This window comes from Diadema antillarum, unplaced genomic scaffold, assembly GCF_040938485.1.
Source record: "Diadema antillarum isolate AM-2024a unplaced genomic scaffold, OU_Dant_1.0 seq00000086_RagTag, whole genome shotgun sequence".
NCBI lineage: Eukaryota > Metazoa > Echinodermata > Echinoidea > Diadematoida > Diadematidae > Diadema > Diadema antillarum.
In genome coordinates this window covers 132,674-154,421 of record NW_027271178.1, presented here as the reverse complement: position 1 = coordinate 154,421, position 21,748 = coordinate 132,674, and the positions used below count along the sequence as shown (strand labels likewise).

At 38.1% G+C, this 21,748-nt stretch overlaps 1 pseudogene; it reads right to left on the bottom strand.

The window, feature by feature from the left end:
- The window catches only part of LOC139726519 (exocyst complex component 3-like), a 64,101-nt pseudogene that overhangs the window by 13,948 nt on the left and 28,405 nt on the right, over positions 1-21,748 (bottom strand).

Here is a 21,748-nt window from a genome sequence, read left to right as displayed (position 1 = left end):
AACAGTGACGCCGTTGGGCGTACATGTCATAAAGATGCTGAAAAACACACGCCATACATAAAATATTGGTCGCGGAACAATGGGACGGAGTTGCGGCTATTGGAACACAGTTGTGCCTGTTGCAAAGAGAGAAGAAAAACTTACAAACCCTAACTCTAAATCAACAATCACAGGATTTTCTTAACATTCTTTTAAAATTCTCTGTGTGCCTCGTTAATTTCGTGTCCATAGGGCGTATATGTGCAAAATATGTGCACATTTGACCCATTGGCACAGAAGGGGGGGGGGGGGGGGTCGGGGAGCGCTGGGTGCCCCCCCCCCCCCCCCCCCCCGATCTTACCAAGAGTAGCAAGAACGATCCCCACAAAATCGTTTCACGGCCCCTATACACCAGCACCCACAACACATAATTATTTGAATTCTACGATAGTAATATCATACAAATTACGTAATAAGTGTACCTCTGTTCCAGTTCCCTGGTGGTGTGTTCCGGAAGGAGGCTGTTTGCCGCTTTGACCAGACACACCCCGGTAACAAACGACTGGTTGAACTGTTCCATCTCAGCTCTATGTAAGAAGGAAGAATAACAATAGTGGGAACAATGTGACAAACAGCAAAGGAAACGGGTGAGCCACTTCGTTTAAAATTAAAAGGGGCCAACGATAGCATTTGAATTTCATTACACATATCGCTCAGCCTGTGGTTATCATTATCATAATTGTATACATGAATGAACAAATAAAATGAAAGAGAGAGAGAGAAAGCATTGAGTAAAGGGTCATAAGTAGGCCTACCTACATACATGCATAAATTGCAAACGGCAAATAGAAGTGTAGGGTGTACGTATGCCACAAAGTATATTCAGAGTCGCATATGGACCCTATCCCGACATCAATAGTATATTGAACCTTTGTGAAAATGCACAGATTCCCCCCCCCCCCCCCAATGCAATCGCAGTTTTAAAATGGTTGCATTACTGTTCCCACTGGGCCGTGACTGTCATATTATCGTGTCATCTTTCGAATGGAATACAATACCATCCTACGCGTGAATATTGTTCCATGACCGCATTGACACTGAACATGATTCAGACTATAATTATAGGTGTTTGTCATGATACGCTTCTGTGATATATGTTGTTTTGGTTTGGAAGACAAGAGTGACAGACAGACAGACAGACAGACAACAGACAACACAAGGAAATGGGGTGAGGGAGAGGGAGATGTTCTATTCTCCTATAATTGCTTTGTTTTCAGCCAGACTCGGAGTCGAGTTATACACAGTCATAAACAATTCTCTTTCTATTGTCAGTATAAGTGAAAGAAAAGAACAAGGTTGGGTCAGTGGTACGGGGTCAAAGATATATCCTTGTTCCTTGTATCGAACTCGAAAAGATAATCGTGCTTTTATGTTCCGGCTTGCAAAGGCCTATATCCTTGTGATTTCACCCGATATAAAGTGTAGCACATCAAGCTGCTATACGCAACATGGCGTATCGGAGTATAAAGACATGCTATGACTCACAAGAGGATCAGTTCTGCTTTTAATAGCTTTGCAGACGATACCCCATGATTCACGATTAACAACTCGGTCACGTGATCAGGTTAACCAATAGCCGACCCAAACGGGGTAGGACATGCATGTCATGTCTCTATTCATTACGCCGCTTCTGGTAAAGACTACAGATGTTCCCCGAAAACATTCAAATAAACTGTGCATTCTTACTATATATAGAGGCCACTTAAAGTGAGTCTTGATATAGGGTGCGTTGTCATTATCATGTGGCTAGTAAAACTCTCAGACCGTCGTGTATTTGATTCCTAGAAAAGAGCGGTTTCGTGAGCAATGTAGGCTACTAAATACATTGTTAGCAGGGTGAAGTAACGAGGCCTATGACGCCCGGTTCCGTAAGGTTATGGACCTGGCCCATTCTAATGTATAATGCATTTCACGGAGAGTTCAATAGTATAAAGGTGCATGATGTATAACACGATCTGCTGTTTTCGACTTATTGCTCCATGGGGTTCCAAATGGAAACGGTGCCGCTAGTAAACATTTCGGGTGCGCAGACTTGCGAGGGAAGTTTCCCAATACAAATACTAGAGTAATGTATAGGGTAAATGCAGCATATTGGAATACGCAGTCGAAAGCTCGAAGGAAATTCAGACAAATTGTTCAAAAGTTGATGTTTGTTCAATAGTTTGTCAATGTCTCGTTAAGTTTCGGTTTATTCCGTTATGCCGCATATGACTCTAGATGACACCCTGCCTTGTTCTTCAATGAAAAGAACACTTTCTGAGAACTTGTTACTGGGATACTTTCATTCAAGTTTGTGTGTGAGTGTGTTAGGGGAGGGGGTCGCTTCTGGAGAAGCGAGGCCAGGTGTTCGTTCATTGTCCCAGAAAACAGGTAATGTTGTCAAATTCTATTTATATTCCTCTAATGTCGCTGAACTATTGTGACATCACAAATAGATGCAAATTTCCCCTTGTAAATATGGCGGCACACAGAAATTACCTAAACTGTTGGGTTTTTTTTAAATCACAACTACATCATATTAAAACACAAGTTGTCCCACTTCACTAGGCGTTTGAGTATTATCCTTTGAGTAATCCTCTTGTACCTATTTGAGTATGGCCACGTACTCTTTGGGGAGATTTTGCCTTTCATAAGATTTTTTTTAAAAAAAGCTTACTTGTGTTCTGTTAGCCAACTAAGCAGCTGGATGATTTCATTATGACGTAATCCGGTCGAGATGATGTCCTGAATCTACGTTTGAAAAAAAAAATCGACACATAAAGGACAATAACAAATACAGTAAAACAAAAGAGAACTGGCATCACTGGATAGAAACTTTTTTAAACATATGAAAAGAGGATATAAGGATATTAAGCACAAACCTTGAATATATACAGACATATACTACACACACACACACACGCACACACACACACACACACACACAAACATATAGTATAATGTATGTGTATATAACAAAATAAGCCACAGAGAGATACAAACTAATAAATATAATACAAAATGCATAATACGGATATATACATGTTCATATATTATTGCAAACATAGACTTACATGCTGGGCTAGGTATTCGTAGTAGGCATCGACAAAGAACTGTGCTACCTCCTTGTGAAGGTGGACTGTCTTTTCGAACAGTTTCTGTGTAAAAGAAATATGAAAGAGTTAAAATATATAGGAGGTTTCAGTTGAAGACGTTGAGATATTGAGGGAGGTTTGAGTTGAAGATGTTGGGATATTGAGGGAAGTTTGAGTTGAAGATGTTGGGATATTGAGGGAGATTTGAGTTGAGGATGTTGGGATATTGAGGGAGATTTGAGTTGAAGATGTTGGGATATTGAGTTGAAGATGTTGGGATTTTGAGGGAGGTTTGAGTTGAAGATGCTGGGATTTTGAGGGAGGTTTGAGTTGCAGGTATGTTGGGATAATGAGGGAGATTTGAGTTGAAGATGTTGGGATATTGAGGGAGATTTGAGTTGAAGATGTTGGGATATTGAGGGAAATTTGAGTTAAAGATGTTGGGATATTGAGGGAGATTTGAGTTGAAGATGTTGGGATATTGAGGGAGATTTGAGTTGAAGATGTTGGGATATTGAGGGAGGTTTGAGTTGAAGGTATGTTGGGATAATGAGGGAGATTTGAGTTAAAGATGTTGGGATATTGAGGGAGATTTGAGTTGAAGATGTTGGGATATTGAGGGAGATTTGAGTTGAAGATGTTGGGATATTGAGGGAGGTTTGAGTTGAAGATGTTGGGATATTGAGGGAGGTTTCAGTTGAAGACGTTGGGATATTGAGGGAGGTTTGAGTTGAAGATGTTGGGATATTGAGGGAGGTTTGAGTTGAAGATGTTGGGATATTGAGGGAGGTTTGAGTTTAACATGTTGGGATATTGAGAGAGGTTTGAGTTTAAGATGTTGAGATATTGAGGGAGGTTTGAGTTTAACATGTTGGGATATTGAGAGAGATTTGAGTTGAAGATGTTGGGATTTTGAGGGAGGTTTGAGTTGAAGATGTTGGGATTTTGAGGGAGGTTTGAGTTGAAGGTGTTGGGATAATGAGGGAGATTTGAGTTGAAGATGTTGGGATATTGAGGGAGATTTGAGTTGAAGATGTTGGGATATTGAGGGAGATTTGAGTTGAAGATGTTGGGATATTGAGGGAGGTTTGAGTTGAAGGTATGTTGGGATAATGAGGGAGATTTGAGTTAAAGATGTTGGGATATTGAGGGAGATTTGAGTTGAAGATGTTGGGATATTGAGGGAGATTTGAGTTGAAGATGTTGGGATATTGAGGGAGGTTTGAGTTGAAGATGTTGGGATATTGAGGGAGGTTTCAGTTGAAGACGTTGGGATATTGAGGGAGGTTTGAGTTGAAGATGTTGGGATATTGAGGGAGGTTTGAGTTGAAGATGTTGGGATATTGAGGGAGGTTTGAGTTTAACATGTTGGGATATTGAGAGAGGTTTGAGTTTAAGATGTTGAGATATTGAGGGAGGTTTGAGTTTAACATGTTGGGATATTGAGAGAGATTTGAGTTGAAGATGTTGGGATTTTGAGGGAGGTTTGAGTTATAGATGTTGGGATTTTGAGGGAGGTTTGAGTTGAAGGTGTTGGGATAATGAGGGAGATTTGAGTTGAAGATGTTGGGATATTGAGGGAGATTTGAGTTGAAGATGTTGGGATATTGAGGGAAATTTGAGTTAAAGATGTTGGGATATTGAGGGAGATTTGAGTTGAAGATGTTGGGATATTGAGGGAGATTTGAGTTGAAGATGTTGGGATATTGAGGGAGATTTGAGTTGAAGATGTTGGGATATTGAGGGAGGTTTGAGTTGAAGACGTTGGGATATTGAGAAAGGTTTGAGTTGAAGATGTTCGATTATTGACAGAGATTTGAGTTGAAGATGTTGGGATATTGAGGGAGGTTTGAGTAGAAGATGTTGGGATATGAGAGGATTTGAGTAGAAGATGTTGGGATATTGGGGGAGGTTTGAATTGAAGATGATGGTATATTGAGGGAGGTTTGAGTTGAAGATGTTGGGATATTGAGGGAGGTTTGAGTTGAAGATGTTGGGATATTGAGGGAGGTTTGAGTTAAAGATGTTGGGATATTGAGGGAGATTTGAGTTGAAGATGTTGGGATATTGAGGGAGATTTGAGTTGAAGATGTCGGGATATTGAGGGAGATTTGAGTTGAAGATGTTGGGATATTGAGGGAGGTTTGAGTTGAAGACGTTGGGATATTGAGAAAGGTTTGAGTTGAAGATGTTGGATTATTGACAGAGATTTGAGTTGAAGATGTTGGGATATTGAGGGAGGTTTGAGTAGAAGATGTTGGGATATGAGAGGATTTGAGTTGAAGATGTTGGGATATTGGGGGAGGTTTGAATTGAAGATGATGGGATATTGAGGGAAGTTTGAGTTGAAGATGTTGGGATATTGAGGGAGGTTTGAGTTGAAGATGTTGGGATATTGAGGGAGGTTTGAGTTGAAGATGTTGGGATATTGAGGGAAGTTTGAGTTAAAGATGTTGGGATATTGAGGGAGATTTGAGTTGAAGATGTTGGGATATTGAGGGAGATTTGAGTTGATGATGTTGGGATATTGTTAGAGGTTTGAGTTGAAGATCTTGGAATATTGAGGGAGATTTGAGTTGAAGATGTTGGGATACTGAGGGAGGAAGGAGAGCAAGAGGGAGAGATTAACGGAGAGAGAAGGGGGAAGGGTGAGAAGAGGCGAGATCCATGCATGGTTTTTCATATCTCTCTAGATAATAGAAGCAATTATGCGAAAAGAAAGGTGATGGCTGTCATTCCGAGGTTAGTCTCCCCGTATAGGGGCAAAGCCCGGAGGAACGACGCAAACGCACACAAGGCACGTGTATTACTTATGCGCCTCGCATGCGTTCGCGTCGCTCTCCCGGGCACACTAAATCATTTGCACTTATAAAACGGAACTTTTTTTTTTTCTAATGATGTCTTTGCATCAACGAGTGATTTCTTTACACAGACTAGATATTGACACAATTACAAAAAGTAACTTTTTTGACAATACTTTTTGCATCAACAGGTGAATTCTCTACGCATCACTTTGTCACACAATGTTAGCTTCTGTCGTATGTTCGGAACAAATTCATGCAACCTACGTAGGGAGCGCTTGCGTATTATAGTGGTGCACTTCGCGTGTGTCAATACCTCGCCCTCCTTTTATTATGTATCAAAGATACATTGTTAACGTTCTAGACTCGTTCTATTGTGTTTCGGGTGAAAATAATTTTCTGCAAGTCTGAACATGTTCCGTATATCTCTACATTTTGGTCTGTTTGCTCGTTGGTTGTATGTTTGTCACTCCCAATCTTGCTTTTGCTCTTTACACGTCGCGCAGGACTATTATTAAAGGGCTTACAAGTCTTTCCCAACAAATCTCTTTACAGCTCATTTCAACACAAGTTCAATACCAAGAACATGCCCGGGGGGTGCATGACACCGAAATGCATTCAAAGTGCTTGGGAAGACAAATTTAGATACCTGTTTAGAATTACGCTTACATTATGCCCTGCGGCATATCTTCAAATGTACCAATGAACTAATTCAAGACAGGATAATAATTCCTGTCACCGTCACTACGAGTGGGGAATTCCAGCTCAGTAAGCTAATCTCAACGAACCGAATCTCTGCACCCAGTCAGCCGACGAGTCTTTGGGTGAACTCTTCCTAAAAGACGCTCTCGTTTCTTTGCTCAGGCTTGAAAACTTTTGTATTTGCGCTCGTCTGCACTCTTTATCTCTCTCTCTCAAAAAAAACCCCATGCTTTGATGTCTGCATCCGACTTTATACGATGACAACACAGGCCTATTAAAGCCCGTAACGCTTGATAGCTGGCTACAATGATGACCAAGGGTAATCAAAATTGGCGAAAGAAAGTGAAAGGTCCTACTGTTTAACGTGAGCAGGGCGTGAGTGCAGATTACAGTCGCATACAGTTAGTTTAATGGCGTGAACAAATGGTTATTATACAGGTCAGAGACAGTTCAGTCTAAAAGTCTTAGATATCGCGGTAGACCTCATACACAAGGAAGTGGCACTATTTACTGGTTTTCTTTAGCTGCAAGAACGACGGAAGACTATCTGAGCCAATCATTTCAAAGGCGTTGGGTCAACGCCAGTATCCAGCGCCAGTGTTGTGAAATTTCTAGCAAATTTGAATGCCGGTTTTCCTCCCAAAAACGAATGAAAAAGGCAGGAATGAGAAAGGCAGGAGACGGCTTGTCTTGGATAAAACAAACTCTGCTACAGGAAATCACATTTTCGTTTGTATAGTTCAACAATCTTACGTCAGTGCTTGAGACCAATGAATAGAGAATGAATAGAGAAAGAGTGCAAAGTTTTGTGTGGGAAGTCCCTAATATCAAATGTCACAAGGTTGATTGGTGATTTACTGTTCAGGAAATACACAGGACGGAACGGGTAATGTCTTTCGGTTTTATACCAATTCCATACAGAAACAGAATACTAAAGAGTTCTCGAACTTGAACAGAAACAAGACATCCACAGAAACGAATAAAGTTTCACATGTTTAAAAAGGAATGTTGATATACAGAAGCCAATGTCACAATCTCGCAAGTGCCTCACTAACTTTCGCATAAAGAATTATTTACTGAATTATTTAAAAAGAATTATTTAAAAAGAGAACATAAAACTGTTTATATAGTAGCAAACGTATTAACAGCAACGGCTGTTATCATATACCTTTTAGACAGACCACCGAATGAATTATGCAGCAACGGATACTCTACTCTAATTGCATGTTGTACATTTAAACATCTTAAACGATCACGAGGGTGGATTTTGACAAATTTCGCTCAGTTCTTTTCGTTTGCATGAACTTCTGTGATTCATTAGAAAAAAATACGACGATATGCATGATCAAAAACAAACAAAGGCATAAACAAGAATGAAAAAAAAATCCATTATAACAAGACAAGGAAAATCAAAACAAAAACAAAACAAATTGGAATTGGACACAATGTCATCCAATCATGTGTCTTATATGTACCATTATGATAGGGGGAGGTATATTTCTTTGTCATGCATACCTTGACAACGTGCAGGTCCTCTCTCAGCTTTTGACTCATGAGCTCCATGTGTTTGGCCAGCCAAGAACGGTCTTCGGAGCGGTCTAGCTGCGGTGTGTTCTCAACTCTAGTGGAGGGAGGGGGGAGGGGAGGCAATAATGACTCTATTTTATGATTCATCTGACAGGTGCTTCGAGGTAACATATCCTCCACCAAACAACAAGACAAAGCACTAAAAAAAGCGACGACGACACTGTCTTCACTTGCTTGTTACACACATTCAGTATACAAAACACGCGGGGCGTTGGTACAGTTGTTGAACTTATCTATAGGCCGTCGGTCTTTTGCTTCAACTTATTTCGTTTCATTTCATTTCATCATTTATTTTCCATATCGAAACAACAAAATTATTGCGAAGTAACATTGACGATTTGCACAAGAAGGTGGAATGTCACAAAGCAAATACAAAATCAATACAAACAGTAGTATAGCAAAAGAATAATACATCGATTCCCAGAAATATATTTATTTGATTTGATGCTGTATCTTTGAGTTTCATCATTTTTACTAATCACGGCTAATATTCCACCAGATAGATCGAATTTCGTCTCTTTTGTTCGTGTCATACTTTGGTTATAAACAATGTTGTCAATTTTTGTTGCAGAATTATCAAAAGCGTCTCCATCGCTGTACTGCTATATTTAGAACCAATTCTTAAAATTGGTAATACAGTTCTGAAGATGCAATCTACCTACCTTTCTATCTATCTGTCTATCTATCTATCTCTCTATCTATCTATCTGTCTATCTATCTATCTATCTATCTATCTATCAATCAATCAATATATCTATCTATCTACCTTTCTATCTATCTGTCTATCTATCTATCTATCTATCTATCTGTCTATCTATCTATCTACCTACCTATCTATCTATCTATCAATCTATCAATCTATCCATCTATCTATCTATCTATCTATCTATCAATCTATCTATCTATCTATCTATCTATCGATGTTTCTATTTATCTACCTATCTATATCTATCTATTTATCTATCTATCTTGCTTTCAATCTATCTTTCTATCTACCCATATCTATCGATCGATTTATTTATTTACATGCGTGACATGATTATATTTATGCATATACATGCAGAAATGTATACGACATACACAAACATCGATATGATATATTATTATGAATATGCAACTCTGTTGGTACATGTGACAGACAGGAGTTAGGGGGACGTTACGTAACAGCGTTACCTCAGGAGGGGAACCTTTCGGAGCTCTTTAAGACACTTCTCCTTCCACGCCTTGGGTCTATCGGGGCTCTCGAAGCCGTTCTCCCGGTAGCACGTAGCCGCCTCCTCATCCCTCCTGGAAATTATCCAAAAACGAAATAATAATAATGATAATAATAATAACAATGATAGTAATAAAAAATAATAATAATAATAATAACAATCATAATATTGATAATAATGATAAGGATAATAATAATGATAATAATAATAACAATGATAGTAATAAAAAATAATGATAATAACAATAATAATATTAATGATAATGATAAGGATAATTATAATGATAATAATAATAATAATGATAATAATAATAATAATAATAATAATAATAATAATAATAATAAATAAATAAATAAAGCGATCCAGGGATAAAATGTTAATATATATGCTCGGGACGACGAAAGATGACCCTTTCATCAAAATTAGACCTAAAAAGGAGAAATCTTTATAATTCGACAGTTTCACACGAGTTGTGAAGCAGTGATGCCTTTCCAAAAGGCATGAAAGAAAAAAAAAAACACTTCCTTCGCATGAAAAATAAAATTTAGCGATCCTTATTTTCTTCAGAGGGAATCAAATTTACATAAAAAGTTATCGATATAAATAATATTGTTTTCATAATTATGTTCTTATACAAACCGAGGATACCAGAGTTGTGAAGCGATTACATCATTAATTATGCTAACTTGCATATATCAACCCATTATGTGATGGAGATCGATCTCACTGCTTCGCGAAATGTCATAATTTATAAACTTTATAAGACTTTATAAATCTTTGTTTGCTTGACCGTGTGTGTGTGTGTGTTAATTGCGTGTTTTCAGCGTGCTACGATTACTCAGTATCATATTATTTCATTTGACGTTAATCGAGTCGCCTAGGTCACTGCATGCTTGTCTTTATACGTGGGCCTCTCATTTCTGATAACACAACATAATGGATTAATACAGGTAATGCACTTGTTATCCTCATTTTGTTTTCTGCTTTCAAATGTATACTCTTATACTTTTTTTCACATCTCATTGATCTTTTGTAATTGTATCTAAAAGAGTTTGAAACATTGGAAATAAGATTTGAAATGAACTGACTAGAAGTTCATTATCTTCGTCCGTTTTTTTTTTCATTATGATTGTTCAGCACGACGATTCGATTGGTTTTTTTTTTAAACACAGTCAAACAGAACTCGGTGATGAGTTTTTTTGTTTTTTTTTACTGAGGAACAAAAAAAAAATCTTTCTTGCGATCAAAGAATGATTAAAGCAGGAATCCTATATTTGACCTGTTTGAACGATCTAACCGAATGCATTGTTACGGAACAAGCAGTGATTGCTTTAATAGTTGAACAATTACACTTTCACACCAAGTTGATGACTATACGATTGGTGATCATGTCTGCCCCCCCCCCCTCTCTCTCTCTCTCTTGTGATTATATTCAAAACACTTGTTTTTGCTTTGTCTCTCTAATTGTAAAAAGTTCGTTTACACTATGAACTTTCCAAAAAGGAAACGTGTTGGATATGGTTTTTAGACGGTACACTGAACAGTCAAGAACATAGACAGTGCCCACGCGTTAAGCACACATGGATGGTTGACTATCGTGCACACTATAATCCTATTATCGTAAAAATAATACATAGGCCTACATTCCTGCTGTTATATATATTCCTCAATTCCAAACAATCGAACTACACAATCACTCCCCCAAGTTCATGTTTACACATCAGGGTGTAATATTCTGTATAATGGGCATGTGAGTGCTTGATACTCAGTATTCAGATGAGCTACAGTATATATAGATGTGATAAAGGTTATGTGTAACAACATAGACTGCCAGCAACGTTTGTGTGATGTTTTTTATTCCATCAAGCTCTATATATCTTGTTTCCTGTCAGCACCACGTGACATCGCACCCTGTTATTGCTTGGAGCGTATCTTCAAATAAAAAATAACAATGGGGAAAAAATCGCAATATAATGCGGAAGGGCGGCCTTTGATTATCTGAACAATGGTTGACAGTACATGAATGTACAGTATACGAAATTCCCCGGGATTCAAAAAATTGCTTCATTTTTTGGCTTCCTCCAAAGGATGACAAAGCGTGCAAGTTTATGGAATTTCCCCTCGACGTTGAAGGTGGAATGTGATTACAATATACAAGTATCAATATCACCGCTTTTTGTTAGACACACCTATATTCATACGTAAGAGTTTGGCAAGCGTAAAACAACAGGTGTTTAGTTTCAAACTAAGGCAAGGGCGCTGCCTCGGTAGAAATGTGGGTTACGACCTGTAAAAACCTTCGCTCAAGCTTTACACGTGTGTTGTCATACAGGGCTTTATGAATAGGAATGATATCGTAAATTACACACAACTTTGTAACACCCATCACTTGGGAATAAGAAAGATTTCTGTATATGTGTCGCAGACAATGTTCCACTGTGTACAGGACAATTGCAGATAAATCATAGTTTTCGCAACTTTTCTATTATAGAGTGTTTAGTGTTAACGTTTTTGCTGTTTGTTTTTGTATCACTGGATCAGTCAGTCCCTGCTATACCGTTGTCCTAGAAGTATGAGCTGTTCAGAACTTTACTAACAAATTCCCCATGATCAAAATTGATATTCAAAGGTGTCTTTTTGTGGCACGAGGACGGACAAGTATCAAGCAAAATCTTCATCCCAAAACTATTCACGTGCGACATGCACATATACATACACACACACAAGTATAGGCCCTACACAGATGCACGCGATAACAACCAACACATCCATATAGGCCTACATACAACCACTAACTATCATGATGCCTATATAGGCCCTGCACATAATACTCAGTACATAAATTGCGGTAAACGACGGAAAAACTGCTCTAGTCCTTGCCCATTTTTAATCTCAAGCCTATTTCCGCAGGGAACACAATGTCATTTTGAGGACAAGGACGAGTTAGAAGGGCAAGCTACTAAAGTGTTATATGACTATTGTCACATTGCCTTGTAATAGATATGGAAAAATACCCTACATGCCCTACGAACAAGTTAAAAGATTTTATTGCCACAACAGTGACCTCACTTTGTTCCTCTTATCATTTTTTTTTCCATTTCTAATTCTCCATTTACTAGATACAAAAGACGGGCGTATTATAGGTTGGCGTATGAAAGCTTGAGCTGTAACTACTAGTATATTTTCGATAGTTTGTATTACGTGTCAACATAATAACCAACAAGCACACCATAGACATACATAACTATCCATGCGCAGACACACAGTTGGTCACATATTATTGTACATACGTTATACACATAAACATTGCAAAATCTGGATGAGGCGTACGATGTTTAAAAGAATCCCCAACTTTACATCAGAGGGCATGGGGGAGGGGGGGGGGGGGGGGGGAGGGCTCCCGCTTTTATCTCCTTCAGTGCCAATGAACCGGATGTACACAAATTTTACACACCCATCTATGGACAGGTAATGTGGCATGCAAAGGAATAATGTACATGACAAGGCACGAAACTCAAATTTGTCCTATGGCTATTGACGATAAACCTCGCAATCTATAGGCCTATATAACCCTGGACATATTCCGTCGTATACTAGTAGTCGGCGTCAATGCACCGCACCAAATTTACAGTAAGTATAACATGCGTCGGCTACACGAGTTGTCCACAGTATACACGCACTACTTTTCAGTGGACCCCTTATTTTATTTTTCCACAGTGCCTGGATAATGTAATAACTTTGGTTTGAAACTATGTATACGTGCTTCAGTGCTTCATTTATTCCTTCATTACTTCTAGTAATTTTATCGTACAGTCAACTATTATGTAATCGAAGATCAATTGCAATTTTCTTATAATTATGTCATGTTCTGCGGAAGAAGAAAAACATCTAAAATACATTGAACTGCACTGAATAAAATCAATCAAATCAAATCATATCAAACTGAATTAAATCAAATTACGTCAAAATTGAATTGAATTGAATTGAATTGAATTGAATTGAATTGAATTGAATTGAATTGAATTGAATTGAATTGAATTGAAATGAATTGAATTGAATTGAATTTAAATGAGGTGAAGTGAAGTAAGTATTATTCTCCCACTGTGGCAATTTCAATCCAAAACTGCCTACGTCTGTCAATGCGCATTATACGCAGCCATGGTACCGTAATTGGAAAACAAAAATATTTTTGAATTAATGACAATTATATAGAGACTTGATCTATCCTTATGCGACTCTAGGCAAGAGTCGAAAGCAATATCAAATTGATTTAGGACCCTTGAAAACTGTTCTTGACAGAAAAAAAAAGAATAACCAACTAAATTGAAAATAGTTGACATGGTTATAGGACCAAGGAGAGATTGAACTTCACCGCTTGCTCTTCGATTAAGCACCCTCACGGGGGAAGCAGCGAAAATGACCCTCGGTTTCGCACCGGAATCAGCGAAACAAAGGAAAAGGGCAGTGCCCCATATTATATTGAATCTAACAACCTGCTCAATTAATAGTTTCCTTTAACTGGGTTGTCGGCTGACGTATATTCTCTGGAAGAATCACCGCAACGCAGCCGAATAAAACGACACTGCATATTGCACGATGCGCTCCTCCATTTCAATTGAAATCATCTCTGATTTTCACAAAACTGGATGCTCTTACAAGTCCTTGTTCATATCTTTAATTCTTTCTGCGAAAGTCGATAAGAATATAGGCCTACCTATAAAATTTAGCTCCTCTGTGGTTCAAACTATGATTGTGTGTTACGCGTCATATTCCCCTGTGGTGCCGGAAGTGGTTTTTAATTTGGAGCGAATTTTTTAAAGTCAATGTTCCATTTCGCCATCACCCCAACGTGTGGAAAAAGTCGATGACAATTTATCTGATGTCCTTTTAGTTTCCCGCGAAAGGTAGAAGGAATGTTGCTTCGATTCCCTTGACCAAGAACAATTAAGGGGTTATCATTTTCCTGAAATACTCAAACGGTCATATTACGCAAACTAGAATAGAGCAGATATATGATGTACATATAGGAGAGAGAGAGAGAGAGAGAGAGACACACACACACACACACACACGCAGATATATAGAATTCTGATAGACACACGTTGAGAGAGAGTGTGTGTGTGTATGTGTGTGTGCGCGCGCGCGAGTTCGTGCGCGAGATTTTCGCAGACGACCTATCGAATGATTAGACGTAAATGCATGTGACGTCATAACAACTTCATCCACCCCATGTTGACTCTGCGAAAAGATCAGGATTCAGCAAAGCAGGGTCGCGTATTCCGAGAAAGAGACGTGTCTACATCGTTAAACACACACACACACACACACAAACACACACACACACACACACACACACAAACACACACACACACACACACACACACATCGGAAATAGAAGTTCCAACAATGCCCCTCCCCCGCCCCATCTCTTTCTCTCTAGCTCCCTCTCTTACCTTATATGCGATTCTCTTTCTTTCTGTATGCAAGATTTTTCTCTCTCTTTACTCTTTTTTTTCTCTCTCTGCGTGCGAAGAATAAAGAGGGCCCAGATAGGAATACCATCTTTGCTCCATAACGCAGCTGTCACTGCCATTAACTTCACACTTGTCTACACCACTGCGCTTTCTTACTATCTACGTGGCGTGACATCATGTCAAAGTAAACAGAAAAGAAGAAGTAGGACTTATATCCGTTTTAGGGAGAAAATCTTCAATAAAGGCTTATGGTGGATGTCAGTAGCAGACTGCCTTGTAACAGGCTCAGTCATGATAGATCAATCGTAATCAATGTATGGATGACCGCATCGTTTCCACGTAGGCGCCTACTCGGTAATCACTCTTTGTCCTTCCATATTCCTAGCGAAGATACTAAAGATTCATCTACATTTTACATCTTCAGTAAATATTAGTAAATGAGCTAAGAAGATCTTTAATGCTTTATTTTGTTCTGCTTTTTGGATTTTTTTAATATTTTAGTTACGATGTTAACGTTGAGTCCGCTAGTAATGCACTTGCGGTCTCATTCTGGACGGACGGATGTACATGAGGGCCAAATTTTCGCGCCACTGGTCTAGATTTCAAGACATCAGCGGGCAGACCGTCGTTACTATAGTAACATGTTGCTATCGTGACTGATCGATTTTGCACACGGAGCTTGTCTAACACATTCTGTTCACTCTTCTCGACGTTCACAGTGCGGCTAAGCGACAAATTCACGCGATTGCTTGCATGTGCGTATATAGGATTATGCGTGCGAGTGCATGTGAATAGATGCGTGTAATCAAGAGAACAAGCACACTAAACAGCTGAAAATGCATCTTCATGAATAAATTTTCAACCTTCACGTGGATTTTGTTGACGCTCAAACTTTAATTAACCCTTTGCGGGCTTTTAGTGCCAATTTGGCCAAAAAAAAAAGAAACCAACAACAAGCAAACCCAAAACAACAACAACAACAGAGCAAACAAGCAAACCTATACATGGTTTAATGTCCCTGGTACGGAAAGGGTTAACACATACCTCTCCTCTTCCTCTATTATTTGGAAGCAGGCCTCGACCAGAGCTGGGTCACCTGAAGACAGGACTAGGAACTTCCGGATGAGGACCCGGATCTGGTCCAGAAGTGAGTCCTAGTTCGAAACAGAGAATTATGAAAGAAGGGGGGGGGGGAGAAGTTAAATTCTCTACTCTCTGTGAAATCTCTTTGTTTTTAAAATTTGGTGGCACTCGCAATAATAAATAAACACATAAATAAATAAATGAATAAATACAATAAATAAATCAATCAATTAACTAATTATACTAATAAATAAAATGGAATGAAATTGACCTTCACGAGAGAATCAATATGTGTTGTTATTTCTTTCTTGTGTTAAAATCCTCAGTTTGAACATTGTCTGATGTGATGTGAAGTATGTCATACAGTTAAAGGCTCCTTGAATGGCTCTTCGATTGTAATATCTCTATCAGCACTTATGTGACGTCCATGATGACTGACGTGTGAGGGATTATACATAATTATTTTCATCTGAAGGGTTTAAGATGATAACATTGTTGAAGGAGAATAAAAATATCCTGAACGGGACTTCAAAATTCCCCGAAACATTTTCAAACCCTGCGTGCGTTTAGAACGTTCTGTAAAAAGTAACAAAATTCATCTGCTTACACTGAATCTAATAATCCCCCATCTTAGAGAACATCTCCGAGAATGTAATGTCCATGGGGGAACATTACAAGCGGGGGGGGGGGGGGGAGGGGGGGACAATCACGTGACCATTCACGTTGATGGAATTGCTGACTGGAATTTATTTGAACAACCCTTAAATAAGTAACACCAAAATGATGCTGATGATGTACGTTGTCATAGAGCATCTACGTGCGAAGTCAGCATGGCCATTAAAAATCATGACTGACTCATGCAGTCTTGTACTAAAGAAATAAGAAAAAACATCAACTACTGAGTACTACTTTATACGAAAAAGGTCGAAAAGCGTGCCGAGTGGTGCATGAAGGCATTTAGGCAATCCCTGCAGACACGACCCTTTTCAAGGAAGCGGGTGACAACCATCGACAATGCAGACGTTTGTATTCTTGCAGTCAGTGTGACAGGAAACTAGTGACATATAAATCATATCTTTATAATGTATTATGCAGAGTAGAGGATTGCGGAGCGGAAGATGATCCTTTACAATCACTTTTTGCCCTGCACAGTAGTGTTTCACAGTGTGTTCCACAGTGTGAACACATTGTGACCACAGTGTGAAACAGTGTGAACACATTGTGAACAGTGTGAAACACAGTGTGAACACATTGTGAACACAGTGTGAAATCTCTTCACATTGTTAAATTTGAGCGTTTTAACATGATGCACACACTGTGAATCATCAATTCACAGTATGAAACAGAATATCAATATGTGAACATCCTGTGAAAAACCACATCACAGTATGAAAACCATCTTCACACTGTTACATTCTGGCGTTTTCACATATCCGACTATACTCGGTATGTGAACACACTGTGAGACACTGTGTTCTTTCTATCGGGGCAAACTCGTCATGAATCATATCATTCTTCTTATAATAATATTTGTGTTTCCATAAGAGTCCCATTTATCTATGACTGTAAGCGATCGGACATGATTGATAATAATCTATGAGGCCTATATATACTCCGCTCACGATAGGCAAGGAAAACTTTATAAAAATGACTTACTGCCCGGCTCTTGACGCCGCAGAATGATTTGCAGTTGCCAGTCAGCTGTAAAGAGAAATAAGACAGAAATGACGTCACGGATATAACAAGAAACCAAACGTACAGTAATGAGTCGAATCCACATGGACTCGGAAAAATCATTCGATTTAGCTGAATTTCGACAAAATAAAATGACTGCCGCGTGTTTGATTTCCATCTCTTTGATTCATTCTTCCACTTATCAAATTTTTCGACTTGTGCGTGGTCGACCTGGGAGAGGTTGACTTTGACTGTACATATGATTACATACGAAAGAATAGCAGTTATGAGAATAGCAAAAAATAAAAGATTGATATATATATATATATATATATATATATATATATATATATGTATATAAGTAAGCCCTATACACATCATGGTTGTCACTCTTGATATTACAATCATCAAAATCAATTTCATCACCATTATGACCACAGAACACTAACAAAAACAGCCATAACGGTGATAACAATAATCATAGACATCACTATCATTTTTTATGTTAATATTAATATTGTTGCATTCCCATCATCATCTTGACACAACCTCTATTAATGATTAAACTTTCCAATAACAAGCGACTAACATGTACTTGTTAATACCTCATACTAACAGCTACACCAATTGCCATGACCAACAGTTTCTTATCAAGACAAATGTCAAAACCTGAGAAACATTAACATTTCCATAGTTCATTGTTCTTATCATTTTGGATCAACTCCTGTTTATCAAAATCCACTTTGACAAATACAAAGGGTATCTATTATATGAAGAGGGAGAGAGAAAGAAAATCTTGAAAGGTTATTCTCACCGCTTCCTCTTCCGGGTTAAGCTTGAGATTTTCGGAATGCAGCTTACTGAGCATGTCATCCCGCCATTTCTCCTGAAATTTCATCCTGGAACAAAAAGAAGAGGAGAACACGGGAGAAAAAGAAAAGGGAATATCAAGTTCAAGTTCAAGTTTGTATAACATTTATTTTCCATCTTTTTTTCATGTAGGAAATCACATGCATGAAATTATTGTACAGGAAGGCAGAACCTCAAAAAAGCAAAGCTTGTGGTGAGCTGCCTTACAAAATACATTACATCACAAACACAAACACAAAAAAAACCCAACGAAAACATGATAATAGTTCCCATGACAACATTGAAATGAAATATTCCTCAAAGGAAGTTGTACAGAGAGGCAACAATGAGTATGAAAATATGTGACAAGCTACAGGCTCAGGCAAATGTTGCATATCAACATCATTATAATCCAAACACCATCCATCGCATGCACCATGTGACTGATAATGAACTCATTGCATTCGACGTGTGGAAGGTCTACCGCAGACGTTTTGCACGGTATCCTCGGGTCCGGTAAGCAGTAAGCAGCGGGTTAACTAACAAAACAAAACAAAATAAAACTAAACTAAAACAAAAACGACGAGAAAAGATTTTACCTTGCACATTCTCCTCTAAAACCTAACTCTGATATATCCCATCCAGGTTCACGGAAGATGAAAAGTTTGTATGTATCACATTAAGCAAAGCCCTCTATAACACATCAGTCTGAGTGACTGCTATTTGTTTCGGTTTTTGTGTTTGCTTGTTTGTTTGTTTGTTTGTTTTTTGGGTTTTTTTTTTTTGTGCCTACACTCTAAATGACCAAGAGAGCATTATCTCCAATTGAACAAATATTCATCTCCCGTTTTCTGCTACTACAGCTTTGATTACCGAAACATCATGAAATATAAAAGAATGGGAAATTACATGTTCTATTTTCAGTTCAAAAAAAGAAGTTTTCAATCCCTATGGATGTGAATGTATACAGTGGATTTTTAAAAATATTTTTACTCAATGAAATTTAAAGTATACTTTAGCCAGGCAGTTCCCACTCCTGACACTCTAAATTGTTCTGCTACGCACTTCAATCCTGTAGATCTCAGTGATTTTATTTTTAGACACTTTTCGACTTCTCAGGAAAAGAGAGCCCCGTGGGAGCAGTCTCGATCCTCGACTTCTTAATTCCATTCAGAAGAAAGTGGCTAAGAGCAAGGATTCTACGATCTGGAGAGGGGATGTTCGTCCCAGTTGTAAGGCGAGACTGTGTGGAAAGGGTGATTTCCGTTTCTCTATCTCGAACTGCTAATTTTAAGATGTTTTATCGGCTCATTTCGCGCAGAGCAAAGGGCAAGAGACCTCTCCCCGTGGTGTGAATGTAGAAATGGGTGTCATATTAACCCACCTCAGATTTGCCTCTAAACGAGTGCAACATTGAAGTTTTTTTAAGATCTGAAAAGGGGGAGCACTTTGGTGTAGTGGTTTAAAATATGGGAACCTAACCTGGAGGTTCTGCATGGCCAGTCCGAATACTGATCAGTGTTCATCCTGGACAAAATCCCCCTGTTTAAACTCATAATGCCCTCTACCGTTGCCTAATTAGACTTTATTATGATAAACACATCATCATTATAGTAATTACTGATATGATCGATAGTATCATTCATAAGAACATTATTACCATTATCATAATTGAACATCGTTATTGTTATCATCAATATTGATATCGTTTGTTTATCTTTATACCGTTTATTTCTGTTTCATATCTTTTTGTTCAAGTTGCCACAGTTCAACCAGTATAATCATTGCCTTTTAGATCCTTATGATGATTGCTCTATTTTTTTACTTCTGCCTCGCAAAGCGGACATACCTGTGCGTCATTTGTATACAACATTGACTTTTGGTAAACATGTTACGGTGATGATTGACGGTTTCGATGCAAACAGGATATGCTCACATTGTGACCTCATTGCAGATCACATGACAAGTCCAAAATGCCCGATGACAATGTGTACGGAAATGTTTTCCTATTCACATAAATCAGATTAGTATAGGCTACTTAAACTTATAGCTAGGACAAAAGGGATGGTACCGTGATCCGAGAACGAGCATGTTACATAGACAAAAAAAAAAATAAAAATAAGAAATAAGTACACTGTAATATGATAATGATGATAAAGATAATAATACTACGATGTGTGTGTGTGTGTGTGTGTGTGTGTGTGTGTGTGTGTGTGTGTGCGTGTGTGTGTGTGCAGGGAGGTGAGTCTCACCTCCCTGGTGTGTGTGTGTGTGCATGTGTGTCTCTGTGTGTGCAATATATGTTATATAAAAGAAGCCCATACGGGAGTGCTTCTAATGCAATAACACCACACAATTTAAGGTCACAGTGTCGCGGTTATGTGGGTAACGGAAATGGGGGTTCGAATCCAATATAATCTGCCAACCTGATGTGACGATTACATCCACGTGATAAAAAGTCAATAATCAACGAGTAGTTAAATCTGAGGACGAGGCGTGTGGATGCGCGTCAAAAATGGAAAATGTGGACAAGCAACCACAACAAAAATAGACAAAAACACCTGTAATCTCTTATAAAGTGACATCTGCGGTATGAGAGTGTTTCTTGGTGAAAGAAATAATGGAGGAAGGGATAAATGAATGAATGAATGAATAAATGAATGAATGACTAAATAAATAAATAAATAAATACATAAATACATAAACAAATAAATGAATAAATTAATAAATTAATTAATTAATTAATAGATAAACAAATAAATAGATGAATGAATGAATGAAGTAAATGAATGAAAGACAGAAAGATGGGCAGAAAAACAGACAGAAAAAAAGAAAGGGAAAAAGAATGAAGGAAACAAACAAAGAAACAGATACGCCAAAAAAAAAAAGGTAGGCAGGTATAGATTATATAGGCCTAGATAGATAAGATAGATAAGATAGATAGATAAATAGATAGATAGATAGATAGATAGATAGATAGATAGATAGATAGATAGTATGTAGGCCCTATATGTATAAATATATGTAGATACGTATATCGATCGATAGACAGATATAGATAGATAGAAAGATAGATGGATAGATAGATAGATAGATAGATAGATAGACAGACAGATAGATAGATAGATAGATAGATAGATAGATAGATAAACAGATAGACATATACTACAGAAGAGAGAGAAAGGGGAAGATGGAGGAAACGAGAAATATGTTTCTCGGCAGACTACCAAGGAACTAAGTTGTTACTGTAT